Source organism: Myxocyprinus asiaticus, chromosome 3 (assembly GCF_019703515.2).
Source record: "Myxocyprinus asiaticus isolate MX2 ecotype Aquarium Trade chromosome 3, UBuf_Myxa_2, whole genome shotgun sequence".
Taxonomy (NCBI): Eukaryota; Metazoa; Chordata; class Actinopteri; order Cypriniformes; family Catostomidae; genus Myxocyprinus; species Myxocyprinus asiaticus.
The window spans coordinates 12,081,219-12,096,193 of NC_059346.1; the positions used below are offsets into that span (position 1 = coordinate 12,081,219).

At 40.6% G+C, this 14,975-nt stretch overlaps 1 long non-coding RNA gene across 3 annotated transcripts; it reads left to right on the top strand.

The window, feature by feature from the left end:
• The first annotated feature begins 8,342 nt into the window (after positions 1-8,342).
• LOC127424129 (uncharacterized) lies at positions 8,343-12,207 on the top strand. 3 transcript variants are annotated; one of them, XR_007894416.1, is made up of 6 exons: positions 8,343-9,811; positions 10,000-10,102; positions 10,325-10,510; positions 10,695-10,842; positions 10,969-11,114; positions 11,300-12,207. It is a non-coding gene; the product is annotated as an uncharacterized LOC127424129 (long non-coding RNA). The 3 variants fall into 3 exon arrangements; XR_007894414.1 differs by having other exon boundaries at positions 10,325-10,842; XR_007894415.1 differs by having other exon boundaries at positions 10,000-10,094; positions 10,325-10,842.
• Positions 12,208-14,975: the final 2,768 nt, after the last annotated feature.

Here is a 14,975-nt window from a genome sequence, read left to right on the forward strand (position 1 = left end):
GAAGAACTACAGAGGTCCAATGAGGGAACGAGGCGTGGTCTGGAGGGATTCAGCCTCCTGGCGCCTCTTAGGAACCTGATGATCAGGTCGTGCTTCCCTAAGGTCTTACCATTGACTGCGTCGTGGTGTGCTGCTATGGCAGCAACGTACACCTTCAAGGTGGAAGGGGATAGCCTCCCTTCCAACCTCTCTTGCAGGAAGGAAAGCACTGATCCGACTGCACATCTCTGGGGGTCTTCCCGACAGGAAGAACACCACTTAGCGAACAGACGCCACTTAAAGGCATACAGGTGCCTCGTAGAGGGGGCCCTAGCCTGAGTGATCAGGTCTACCACCGCAGGTGGGAGACAGCTTAGGTCTTCCACGTCCCGTCCAGGGGCCAGACATGGAGATTCCAGAGGTCTGGGCGCAGGTGCCAGATGGTGCCCCTTCCCTGAGAAAGAAGGTCCTTCCTCAGGGGAATTCGCCAGGGGGGAGCTGTCGCGAGGAGCGTGAGGTCCGAGCACCACGTCTGGGCGGGCCAGTAGGGTGCTACCAGGACGACCTGCTCCTCGTCCTCCCTGACCTTGCACAGGGTGTGTGCAAGCAGGCTCACTGGGGGAAACGCATATTTGCGAATGCCAGGGGGCCAGCTGTGTGCCAGCGCGTCTATGCCGAGGGGGGGGCGTACCAGAGCGGGCAGTGGGGAGGATTCTTGGGAGGTTAACAGGTGCACCTGTGCCTGTCGAATCGACTCCAAATCAGCTGGACCACCTGACGGTGGAGTCTCCACTCTCCCCTGAGGGTAACCTGTCGTGACAGCGCGTCCACTGTAGTGCTGAGGTTGCCCGGGATGTGAGTGGCTTGCAGTGACTTGAAGTGCTGCTGACTCCAGAGGAGGAGACGGCAGTGAGTTGTGACATACAACGAGAGCGCAAACCACCTTGGCAGTTGACATATGCTACCGTTGTCGTGTTGTCTGTCTGAACTAACGCGTGCTTGCCCTGATTCAATGGCCGAAACCTCCACAGGGCGAGCAGAATTGCCAACAACTCGAGGCAGTTGATGTGCCAATGCAGTCGCGGACCCGTCCAGAGGCCGGCGGCTGCGTGCCCATTGCAAACAGCGCCCCAGCCCATTTTGGAGGCATCTGTCATGACCACGACGCACCTGGGGACCAGTTCTAGAGGAACACCTGCCCGTAGGAATGAGAGGTCGGTCCAAGGGCTGAAAAGACGGTGACAGATCGGCGTATCTTGGACCAGCCCTCGCAACAGATTGGAAAGCGCAAGCCATGCGTCCAAGTTCCGCGCAAGGGGGACCAAAGGGACCACGTCATGGCCGTGCTGAGTCTAAGGACATCGAAGCACTTACCTGGCTCCTTGTGACCACCCCTGGAACAGCCTGGGACGGGGGAGGAAGAGGCCTGTCCTCGTGACCCCTGGAGACTGTCACATCGGGGGCTGATTTGTGCCACAGCTGGCCGCTCAGGGGTGGGAGACCGCCGCTGGAGCGCCAGACCTGCCAAATAGAGTGGTGGACGGTGGTTGTGATGACGGCTGTACACACCAGTTACGTGACCCAGGGAACAAGGAAACCGCTCTTGCTGAGCTCTTGAGTACTGCAGCCACTTGGGCATGCAGCGCAATTAAATGCAAAAGGTAACAAAAAGATGGAGATCTGCTTACCAGCTCCAGAGCAGCGGGTTTCGTTGTCCCTGGGTCGCCCGTCTCAAGGGTGGTTTGAAGCCTTTCATGGGTTCTGGGCGGCCATGAGACGGGTGGCGTCTACTTCCTGCGGTGGGCTCCACGCCGGGGCCGGGCCGAAGGGGCGGGCTGCAGCGGAGCCGGTGCAGTCACCGCAGGGTGATGCCCTTGGCGATGAGTAGACGGGGTGCGGGATCTTGAGCCCCTCCGGGGCAGGATATGCCGGCTAGCATCCATCTACTGCTCTACCATCTAAAACTGCTGGGCAAAGTCCTCGACGGTGTCGCCTAATAGGCCCGCCTGGGAAATGGGGGCAGCAAGGAATCGTGTCCTGTCGGTCTCACCCATCTCGACCAGGTTGAGCCAAAGGTGGCGCTCCTGGACCACTAGTGTGGCCATCGTCCGCCCGAGAGACCGCGCCGTGACCTCCGTCGCTCAGAGAGCGAGGTTGGTCGCCGAGCGCAGTTCTTGCATCAATCCCAGGGCGGAACTACCCTCGTGCAGTTCCTTTAGCACCTTGGTGGACTTGCAGGAGAGCCATGGCATGCAGGGTGGAGGCGGCTTGTCCAGCGGCACCGTAGGCCTTGGCCGTCAGAGACGACGTAAACCTACAGGCCTTGGACGGGGGCTTTGGGCACCCGCGCCAGGTGGCTGCGCTCTGCGGGCATAGGTGCACCGCGAGTGCCTTTATCCACCGGGGGATTGCCGAATAGCCCTTGGCCGCCCCACCATCGAGGGTAGTGAGGGCGGGGAAGCTGAAAAGATCAGGACCGGGCAGTAAAAAGTGCCTCCCGTGACCTTGTCAGCTCTTCATGCACTTCCAGGAAGAAAGGAACAGGGGCGGGGCGTGGCTTTGAGTGGCGCCGTGAGCCCAGGAACCAATCACCGAGCCGCGAGGGTTCAGGGAAGAGCAGTGAGTTCCACTCTTGCCGACGCTCGCGGCTGCCTGGGAAAGCATGTCGTCATCTCCGCATCAGCCTGTGACTGGGCAATCGACCCCGAAGGGAGGAGCCCAGCTGAGGCTTCCGACTGGACAAGCCCGCTCTCCAATGCTGCGCTCGAGAGCTCATCACTTTCGTGGGCTCCGAATAAGAGGTCGAACTCGCCGTGAGACGAGCCGGTGGACTCACCTGGAAGCCCGATCGGGGCAGACGAGCGTGCTGGGGAATGGGAGGTCCGGGGGGGGATACCCGGCGGAGGCGGTCCCATTGGGGTCCCCAAATCGCCCCCAGTGCTAGCCGCGCTGGCCTCATACCCGTGGGTAAAAGGACCGGGCAGGAGCCTCTGGGCTGGCTCGCTTTCTTACGAAGGTGAGCCGCGACCGCAACGTTGCCATGGACATATTCTCGCAATGAGAACATAACCATCCACGAATGCTGTCTCCGCGTGAGCAGTGCCCAGACACGAAAGACAGTGATTGTGACCATCAGAAGGCGAGAGATAACGAGCGCAACCAGGAATAACACACAATCGGAAAAGCATCTTTAAAAAGACGCGTCTTTAAAAAGACGTTCCGTGTGTGCGCTCTTTTAGAGAAATATATACTCTTTTAGAAGGGAAAAATGCTCTTTCAGAAAATATACTCTCTAGTTTTTCTGCCGAAGCGCCCAGGGGCGTTCTCTGCAGTGCACCAGTGCAGAGGGGGGAGAAGCCGCTGAAATGCGCTGTCAGATCCAGCAGAGGTGAATGAACAGTAGTATTCAGCTCAGTGAGCATGACCGTTCGGCTCCGAAGAGAAAATCTGAATGAGTGGTTGCATACCAGCTCCTTTTATACCCGTATGTCCAGGGGAGTGGCATGCAGATACCACTCGCCAATTTTCATTGGCCTTTTATCAAAGACCAGAGGTGTCTCGGGCTCCCAAGAGTGACCCCTAGTGTCACTACATCAACACCAACGTCAAGTTAGTGACAGATAGGGAACTGAAATTCAATCAGTCTTCTTCCCTACATCTGTTTGCATCCTGAATTGTGATTGGTATTGTCTTCCTTGCAATAAATAGTTTTTCACCTACACAAGTCATTGTGTGCAACCGACAGAAAGCAAGATGTCTGCTGAGTGTCATGACAACAGAACCAAACCAAATCTAAAAACCTAGGCTTACCTAAAACTTTAACACCATCCTATTGCTGACTCTGGTATTTCCTTTAGGAAATGCAAATGTCATTGAGATTAAAATCTGAATTTATGTTCATTTCTTGAGCTAAGTATCTGAAGCCAGAGAAAAAGGTTAAGACCTTCTACTCCGAACATCAGATAAGATCACTCATGCTAGATTAAATGCACAAATACACCTGAGCTGGGCAAGTTCGGAATTAAATTACCTGCAGTGCAATTTCCAAATTGAATTCACCTAACCAGAGACTCCATATAGAGGACTGGTGCCCCTTTAAATTACCCAGCCTTCCTGTCTCTGGTGCCTGCAAGAAGAGCAGAATCAGGGCTCTGGAATGGATAATCTTGTTTGCTTTTTCCTCTTTTGAATTATGACAAATTAAAGAGGTCTGAAAGCCATATCTCTCAGAGTGCCTCCTTAGCTTGTTATTACCTAACAGACTGAGGAATTGATTAGTATTGATTTGCTGTCGCATGCTCATGCTTGCCGGGTCAGTTGTGGTAAGGCTGTCAAGGACCCGATCTAAAGGTGAACTCATGTTCTGGTTAGAGTATCAGACTATTGAAAAACAGAGTGGAGCAAGGTTATACAACTTTTTCTCATACCAGGACAATTGCTCATGCTCATGGATGCCATTTACTGGGAAACATTTGCTACCATACAGCATAATGGGTTTTGACCCTAACAAGAGTTATGCACATTCAGTGAATTTCGATGGGTTAAATGCTCTCAGGCATTATTCTACAATAAAGGTTTCAAACAGCAGTATGCTTCACACTGCATGCTTAATTCATCGAGTGGTGTCCAGTAATTATCTTGGGGGATAAAAATGGTAAAAATGAAAATGGTTATTTTGCATTTTAATCCAGTTTTGGGCAAAAATGTCTTAACATTTGGCAGTCCGATCAAATAATATGTCTAGAAAGAGATGTTAAAAATTGCAGCTTACATTATTAGCATTAGCATATTATTACAGAAGTCATTATTTTTGCAATTCAATTTGGTGTTGCTAGTGGTGCAGACATTGCACACTGCACCTTTAAAAAGACTCTAAACATTATTATTGAAAGTGCCAGAGGAGTAGAGGTCAGTATTTGCCAGAGAATGGAAAACACAATGTCTAAGGTGAGCGAGGTTAGACTGTATAAATTCTACTCGGCTAAAGTTCAGTGGCTCAAATCTTTTTCCTTCTGGCCTTTTGGAAAATGAAGATAGCATTTATTGTCCAGATACCTGACAGTTCACTTTGGTCCTCCAGCTAAGACAGGAGATGTGGTCCGTTAGAGACAAGAGTTCTAGAATGTAGTGAATTTTGGTTCCATTTTTGGCTGTTTTTTGTTGTCGTCATGGCGACAGGAAGAGTGGCTTTTTAGAGAGCATTCTCTGTCAAACAAACCATTCCCCCTGGCTAAGTGCGGTTGGTAAGTGTGGAATGGTGATGTTTTGAGAAATAAACACAGATGGTGACAGAGATGGGCAGGTTGATGGGAGGAACAGTGATGTATGAATTCTCATTTCCCTTTCATTAACAGGGCCTATGAGGTAAAGAGTAATTTCCACTTTCTGTGAACTCTCTTCTGCTCCATTACTTTAAAGAAGGAAGGTTTAAAAAACTGGTTGTGAACAAAGCCAGAAAATCTCATACTGCATGGGTAATCATTAAAAAAAATATATATTTTTTCCTTTTTTATTTTCAGAGCATACATACAGGGGTGCCATGCATGTATATTTTTTGAGAAAGCACCAAAATTATTAGAATTAAATAAGAGTTTTATTAAGTAAAATTGGTAATTCCCAACCTAATAGATCCAAGTAATGGATGTTGTATTTTGGCTTCGCTATATGCAACACATAATTTAAATTAATTTAAAACGACTGATCTCAGTTTAGAAGACTCTGGGCTGTCAGTAAAGAGTTACACTTTCGACGTACAGAGTCATGTGACAAAACAACATTGCGCCGATCACATCGGAGTTTTCTTTGGGAGAAACACCAACAAAACTACATCTGGTAACAAACCTAATTCAATTTTTACATTGAAACCTGTTTGAGTAAAAAGATTCGAGTCTATAGTTTCATCCGATATGCCATTTTTTTTTTATTTGAGCAATTTATCACTAAACGGCACGCTGCTAAACACAATGTACACTAATGTGTACTTTAGCATATTTTTTCCATAGAAATCCTATATTTACTCCGCATTACCACATTGAGAATCAATGGGTTCATACAAAAAGCTGAAAAATTTTGTTTTCAGATGCTTTATATGGAGTTAGGATGAAAATAAGGTGCATTTTGAACTGTTCTGAGAGCAGTGCAGACAGACAGCACACTGGAAGTCATTCACTAAATGGGAAGCAAGGGAGCATCCAATAGCTTTCCTATGCAGCCAAGTGCATTCACTCCTAAAATCCAAGCAAATGTTCAGTTTCAGTCTACAGATGATGCTTGGATCATTCAACGTGTTTGGCAGACATGGGACAATGGTAATCAGTACATAGATTCAGAATTTATAATGTATAATTTTATTTTAACATGGTTGGCAGTGATTGGATGATGCTAGCCATTACTTTGAATCAGAATTAATTATGCTAATTTCTGATGTAATGTCTCAAAATCATGAATAACCAACACTCCTGGAAACATTAAAAACAATCTGATAAAAAAAAAAAAAATCTGACTTTCTATAGCTTGGTATTATTTAAAATTTCACAACTTAGTCCCGCTGTCCACATACAGTATGTTTCCATCAATGTTTAGGAAAACTATTTGCTCTTGAATGTTTTTTGTTTTGTCTGATGTTTGTTTTTTTTGCATGTATGTTAGGTGCTACTAGTTACAAATCAAAAGGGGAAATGTAAAATGCACAGTCACGCTCAGGTCTCAGGAGGATATTGTTTTTTAATAAACCAAGTAAACCTAGCTGTAACTGAACTGGCAGTAGAGGTCTGCACAGGCCTCAGGTTGAAGCCTGAACTTGGCCCGTCCACGAGACGTTGTGACCTGACGTGTACCATCAAATTTTAAGCCTGAACCCAAAAACTCTCTTTAAAATTTCTTCTCCAAGCAAGAACATTTGTTGCAAAATTATGTATTTTGTTTAAATATCGTAGGCAAAATTCGTAAAAGTAAACCGTTTTAAAGAGGTACGGTGTCTCCACAGCACACCAGAGCAAAAGGGAAAACATTGGCTTACCATTTATTAAGCGCTGAAACGTTCCTGGGTAAAAAAATCTGAAATCATGTGTAACAGTCACATTAAGTCTTTTTGCAACCTGAACTTCATCAGAACGTCATATCTTTGTGACATCTGAGGGAGCAAAAAGCAAGACAGGACACAGATGTATCCAGATGTGTTTTTAAAAATGAAAGCTTTTTTAAAACAGTGTCTAAAAAATGTGGCGGTCCTGCATGAGATGCTGAAAAAAAACAGCAAGATGCGGTGCAACGGTCAAAGACTTCCATATAGCGTTTGTTTACATATAAAATTTAAAAACAGCACAGACGAACACAAAACAAGTTCGTTATTAATGGCCCCTAACTCGTCTGTTCTTGCGTGTCGTTTTTCATCAATTACAAACCCAAAACCTGACCCAAACCAGAAGTTACCCAGATAGCAAGAAGATCTGGGCCAAATCAGGCTTACTTTTGGCACTTCTGGTTTGGTTCTGGCAGTGACATTTTAACACCTTTGTGTGAAGTAGCATTTGGCTGAAGACTGGTGTGAGTCCGGTCAACCAAAAGAAACAAAGCAATGACAGACATTCATTTGGATGAACATTGGCTTGAGGTCATCAAAAATCGTCTGAGATCTGGGCTGAGTTTGGTTTGCCAAATGAAGAAAAAGACATACTGTTGACTGAATTGTGGCATGAGTGTGGATAAACACAAGAAGACACACTTTCGACTTATTTCTGGCTGGCTTGAGTCTGTGTTTACAAGAGATGAGAATCAGCTGATCATGTTCAACCTTTCAATGGCCTCAATTGATCTCTAGCTACATGATGAAATTTATAACAAAGATGCCTTTCTAGAAATATTGGTTCAACAATATACAGTATGTACGTAGATATATACAGACGGTTCAAAAGACCCAGATTCTGGACGTACAGTGGCTGCTGTTTTTATCCCACAGTTTAAAGTTAAAATTGCAAAATGGACAGCTGATCATATATAAGTATCCACTACAGAATTGTCATTCTTCTAGCTCTTGAATGGGTAGAAATACAACAATGAGAACAGCAATACAGTATGTACAAACTCATTATCAGTACTAACAAGCATGCCAGTCAACATCAAGACAAGACAAGTACGAAGACCTACAGAGTCTGTTTAGAGTATGGCACTTAAGGCTGATTTTTACTTCTTTGTCAAAAAATTTTTTCTCCAAGACTCTTTTATCTACACTGTAAAAAAAAACAAAAAAACAATCATGCAGCTGTGGTTGTCAGAATAATTGTGGAAAAAATACAGAATAAATGTAAACAACTTTACAGAAAAACCTGTAAATTTTAGTTTAAAACTGTTATCATTTACTTGACCACTGTCATGTACTGTAAAAAAAATAATTCTGTTAAATTTACAGTAAAAAAAAAATGTCATAAACTTGATATTAACCTTCTGAAACTGTAAAAATCTGCTTTTTACTTTATAAGGTATTGTTAATCACCATACAAAATACAGAAGAGCACATGATGACATGAAGTTCACCAATAGTGGCTCTTCCAGGAGCAAAAAACAAAAAACACGAAGAGACAGTGCTCAGTGTCACTCACACAAACACTAAACACCATCAGAGTAACACATGTGAAATTTAAATAATGCAGTAAACATTAACTAAACTACATTAAATATAAAACAGAACACCCCAATGTATGTAACTGATATTAAAAATAAGAAGAAACATAACTATTCCCATCAAATATAATGAAATATGATGGGTCATGCAGGGAATTGTGGGAATGCCCGATTATTGTTTTTTACTGTAATTTTAACAATAATTTGCTATATATAATGTTTACCACTGCATCCTACAAACAAAGGGACTCAACGGAGCTCAGAATGGAGCCTACATAAGGTGAGTTGTTTATTTGTATTTCTCAAACTACACATGATGTTCATCCATTCATTTAAGTACAAATTTACAAACACTGTAATTAATATTTATATGATGGCCTGATGCCCTTTATCATAGTGCTATTAGACTGTTTACAAAACTGAGCATGCACATTTCTCATTGAAGCCTGAAGTAAGTTTAATTAGAAATTAGGTCTACATGGAACATGCAACGCAATTCAGTAAATATGTGATTCTATATGGCTACATGAACACATCACTTTATTAATGCCTTCATATCAGGTGACAGAGATTGATAATGGGTCAGAATGACCATCACAATTTTTTTTTTTTTTTTTTTTTTTGGCTGTATGCTCTTTTATAATGTGTTTCTTATTTAAAGACAAAACTGATGTCTGCTTGAAGATGAATAACATACTGAAACACTAAAAACCAAACATTTACAACAAAAGGGGATTTCCCATCTTTAGGTGAGATTTTGCTATGCATATTTGAATGCTTTTGTCAATTGAAAGTCTATATCTGATTATGTCTTTTAACTCAAGCATTATTAATGGTGATTTAGTCATTCCTAAAAAGAGAATGGAACTAAAGATACGAGGGTTAGTTTAAAATCAGTGTAGTTTTGATTTTATAATCTGGCAACTCGTATTGATACTTTTCAGATAAGACTGCATGTTAGTGTTTGTAGTTTTTTTATGTTGACAGGCCATGTTTTAAGTATTTACTGTAGACTGGGGATCAGTGGCAGAATCAATGTTAAGGACACATTTGTGGTGTTCACCCTTCTCCATTTGAAACGTTGAAAAGTATTTATATGTTGTTAGCAGACACTATGTACCTGGTGTTTGGGTGAAGGATGGTGTGTGCTTCTGGCCTCCATATAAAAGTGAAGAAATTCAGAGGGCAACAACATCTTTGGAGGGACCTCAAGGTAGTTCAACTTGTTACAAATGTCATGTGTACTTGTAAATGCCAGTACAGTATGTATAAATATACTTTTCATAATCAAGTGACTTATTAAACAAATGATAATAGTAACAATAAACATGAATTAAAACAATTTAAACAAATCAAAGTAAATACTGTATGTATTTGATTTTTGAATTCTGTCATTCACAGACTGTTATAGCGAATCACGACAGAAGCTGCCTCTGACAGAGCTGCAGGCTGAATGCAGAGATGGATTTGTTGATGCCACTAAAAAGGAAAACCAAGTAAGATTGTGAGTTAATTAGACACATTTCTCAGCGATTTGCAAAGTTTTTTGACGAGGCATAACATAAGAGATGTTTGTTGCCCATTGACTAGAACTAAAATATTCACAATTAATGTTTACATGAGCAAAATGTTTCTTTTGTATCTTAAGTTGCAGAGATTGGTATTGTGTGTTCAATAAGGTTTTTTTTTTTTTAATAACTTGTTTTGTGTGTTTACCATCCCAAAGACGAATCTGGTGCTTGCTTGATGATTATGAGTGTGATGGGGAGGTCTACATTCCACACAAGAGTGTGTTATTTCAAGTTCCTCAAATAACACAAGTATTCAAAAGAAGTGGTTCTTTAGTGACACAACAGCTCATCTGTCTCCAGATGCAACTTCAACGCCATCCATGAGGCAACTAAGTCCTGTTGTGAGCTGAGTTCCTGCTAAGACCTGATGCCGTGATCCATTCTTAAGATGTTCAATTGTTTTTGCTAGTTTCATAACATTCATTCAATTGCCATCATAGTTTCAGAATAACTCATTATACCAGAAAGAGTGATATATTAACCTTATTACTGGGTCAAATGTTTAATCACTGCTACATGAGATAGCAAAACAGGAAATAATGATGGAGCAAAGGAGGAACCAAATGATCAGCAGTCAAACAACATCACAGATATCACAGCTGTTAATCGTTTGGAGCAAAGTGTCTTCCCATTGAGGACTTCGCTTCGATCCAGTCCAGAAACACGAATGGTGGTGGGTGATTTCCTTTTCCTTTTGAATTTTTGATTGATTATAAGTCTAGCAAGTTTTGTGCTAGTGCTAGGCATACGCTAGTATTGTTGGCTTAATAATGACTTCATGTTTTTACAAAACTTCAAGTACTTGGACTAGGTTTGTTGGGTGACGTTGACATAAATGAAGTCTGGAGAATAATGAAGCAGACCATAAAAAAAGATTTAGCTAAAATGGTCCAACTAGAGAGGTGTGAATAGGATGAAGCCTGGATCTGAAGACGGGTGTGATTGGTAAATGCATTTGTTGTAAATATTTCTGGAATTAACCTTAAATGTAGACCCTTCTTGACATGAACTTGTTCAAATAGAAAGTCTTTGGAATGTGCTAAGGACCTTCTTTATTCAGAGTTAGATTTCATCTGCTGTACAATTAAATGTATCTGTATTTTCTCTGATCTTGTATGCTCTTCTCCTAGGCTGTTAGAAGAAATCCAAAGTAGTGCCATCTCACAGAAGCACAAAATCACTTTTTCGGACTTTGTCTTCCACTGTTTCTTCCACACTGGTGGAAAGACGTTCCGAACTCCACTCGAGCAGCTGATACTCTAGCTACTTTCAAGAAACGTGTGAAGATGCATCTCTTTCGTGAGCACTTGACCCAGTCCTACTAATGCTACTAAAAAAAAACACTGTCTCTCTCCTTCCTCCCTACGTGTTCTTCTCTGAGCAATTTGAAACTTTGTATTGCAGCACTTCTCATGTTATTGCCTAATAAGGATGAATAACTTTTGCTGTATTCTTAATTTGTAAATGACTTTGGATTAAAGTGTCTGCTAAATGAATAAATGTGAATGTAAACAAGGGGACCGAGACAAGCACTCTACAATAAACAGCATGTGAACATATACAGGAAAACTCTAATATCAAAACAGTCATTTTGAATGAACGCTTATAAACTTGTTTCTTTTATTTTTAGGTTTCTTTTAACAGTTCAGTTAAATAAACTTTTTTTATTATTATTATTATTTATAGATTTATTGCTTGTTTCAGTTCTGTTGTCTTTTGCAACTTATTTGATTGTTCATCATTTGTATGTTTATTGCTTGCTTTTGTAATATTAATGTATCCATTACATAGTTTACATTTGTATATTTTACTATTTTCTTTAGGTATTTTTATTTATTTATTTTATGTTGAACAATTTTACATTTATTTTACATTTATTGCTTGCTTTTATTATATTTTCTTTCTGCAACTTTTTTTTATCATTTACATATTTTTACACAGTAAAGATTTGAGTATGTATATTTTTTTCCATGAGGGTTGCAATTATGTTGGCAAATGTATGACATCCTGAATTAAACCTGAATAAATAAAACAAAATCTACACCATTTTTTGCCACTTATTTGACAAAATATGAAAATATTACATTACATATGGGGCTTGGTAATGTTAAGACCTGGCTGACATCTGAGGATTTTGGCATAACTTTAGTTTAATTACGACTGCTTTCTGGGGATGTAGGATAAGTTATGGCCGAGTTCTGGTGCATCAGCAGCCAGTTGTTTGACTGTTTTCTAGCTGATGTCTGGGGATTCTGGCACCATTGTAGTCCAGTTATGGCTGTATGCTGGGGGGACAGGATACGTGTGGCTGAGTTTTGGCCTCTTTCTGGGGTGGATACGGTAAGTAGCTTTTGGTCCAATTTTGGACTGTAATTCCAAGCGGTATGTGGGCCAAACTCACAGGTGGAATTCAGCCAGATCCGGGACAAGATCATTTTGTTATATGGTGGTTTGTCATGTACCGTTGGGCCCAGGTCGAGTAGCAGACCACTAGCTGGCAGCCATCATGTACAGTACTTTTCGACTCGATTTGGACTGACCAAATTTGGAAATGTAAATCAGTAAATATTTTACAGCGTCTTTAAACAATTTTTTTTTATTATTATTATTATTATTATTTACTTACAATACTTGTGCAGCTTAATTATCTAAATATAAAAAAAATTTCACTTGTGTGACACTTCTCCAAATATTTATTCTTGATTATAATTTGTTCCTGATTATGTCTTGACAGATCAAAAATGTGCTAAAAGCAGCTTGTATTTGGATTGCCACACAATTCATTTTATTTGCTGTGTGATAAATCCTGAGCTTTTAATATTTTTAAGGACTGTATAAAAGATTTATGATTGCTTATTCTGTATTATGGTTGCTTTAATTCCTGTACTACCATCCCACTAATGGAATGAGATGCTGTGTGGTTGGATCCCAGAGGATTCCACAACTCAATCAAAGCTAAAGCATCATAGAATAATACACTAATATTCAACATGGAGAGAACCAGTACAGAAATACCTTTGTTAACAACATCCATGTTTTTTATGAAATATTAGAAGATTTGGAGCAAGCTTTCAAATCTAACAGACTTGGGATGAACCTTGAATTAATTATTTTACCATAACAGAAACTTTAAACATTACAAGACAAATGAAGAAGCCTGGTTGAAATATTATTATTATTATTATTTTTTTTTTTAGATTAATTCAGGTTACTATGCCTCTCTTCCCTCACAAGCTAAATAAATGGTACTACTTTGCGGTAAGCTCCACATTCATTAGACATGTCTTTGATCCTGAGCCCTGTTTGATGAGAGCAGAGTTCTTTGTAGTTTTGGTGCTTTTATTGTTGTGTAATACATGCATGTATTCATTATTGGAACCCTTATATGGTGTCAGCTGTAGAGAATATTTTGATATTCAAGTGGTTTCTCATTATTGATTTCCGTCTTGGCCTCCATTGCATGCGGGCTATTCAGTTAATGTAGCCTTTAGAGCAGAAAAAGCAGTGCTAATGATACACAAACAAGCTTGTAGGTCATTTTATGTCAAATGATATTGATGCGTTTTACACAAATATGCCTGCAGAGCAGAAATAGAAAGACATTAAAGAGGAAACAATATACATAATTGGTCCCTTGCGATCACATCTGATCACATCCTCATCAGCTGGTGCTAAAATGAGATGTTTGAGAAAGGGGGTTGCAGCTCTGAAAATCCCTAAGTGATGATATGTTTGAATAGTTTATTGCAAATAGCATGGGAAGAACTGAATAATTTTTTGAGAAATATAGAATCTCTGCAAATCTACTTCACCCTTTAGAAACAGTTCATCCTTTTGTAAAAATTTTCACTATTTTTTAATCCATCAGAATTCAATAGTGCAAGGGCGGATCACACAAAAACATAGCAGGTCACATTTAATTGTTTTATATATATATATATATATATTTTTTTTTTTTTTTTTTGTCTTGCTTGGGACTATACAGAATAAAGCAACCCCCCCACACACACATTATTGTTTTTATTTTTTTATTTTTTTTATTCCTAATATTGTAAATGGTGGTTCTCATTCTCATCTTCTTTTTTTTTTTTTTTTTTTACAGTATTATGGTATATTTTTTTCTTTTACTTCAATCATACATTTCAGAATTATAGATTATCAATTATTAACAATTAATTATCAGAAAAAAATACCATGATGTATAAATATTTTACAATTTAAAGTTTGTGGCATTACAGTAATGAGTGTGATATTCATTTATTTATTTTTTATATTATTTCTATTTATTTTTTGCATTACAGTAATGAGAAGTAGTGGAAGCCGGATCCCACCATGGAATAAAAAATAAAAATAAAAGAGGTAATTCTGACTTTATATCTCACAATTGTGACTTATTTCTTTCTTTGGCCCCACTTTATAGTAGGTGTCTTTAACTACTATGTTCTTACTGTGTACTACAATACAATGTATTTACTGTGTAACTACATGTTCTGCAAAAATCTCACAAGATTCACATTTGCTGCTACTGAGGTTGAGGTATGGGTAGGTTAAGGACTTGGGGTAGGGTTAGGGATTAGGATAAGGATTGGGGTAGGGTTAGGGATTAGGATAAGGATTGGGGTAGGGTTAGGTTAAGAGTGTAACAACAGATGTAATTAAATGCAGATACTTTAAATGTAAGTACAATGCAACAACACATATGTACATAAGAAGTACATTGTCTCAAATGCTTAAGTACATACATAGTAATTAAAGACACCTAATATAAATTTCTTTTGATTTTGGGGTAACCTGGACATGTTGGTT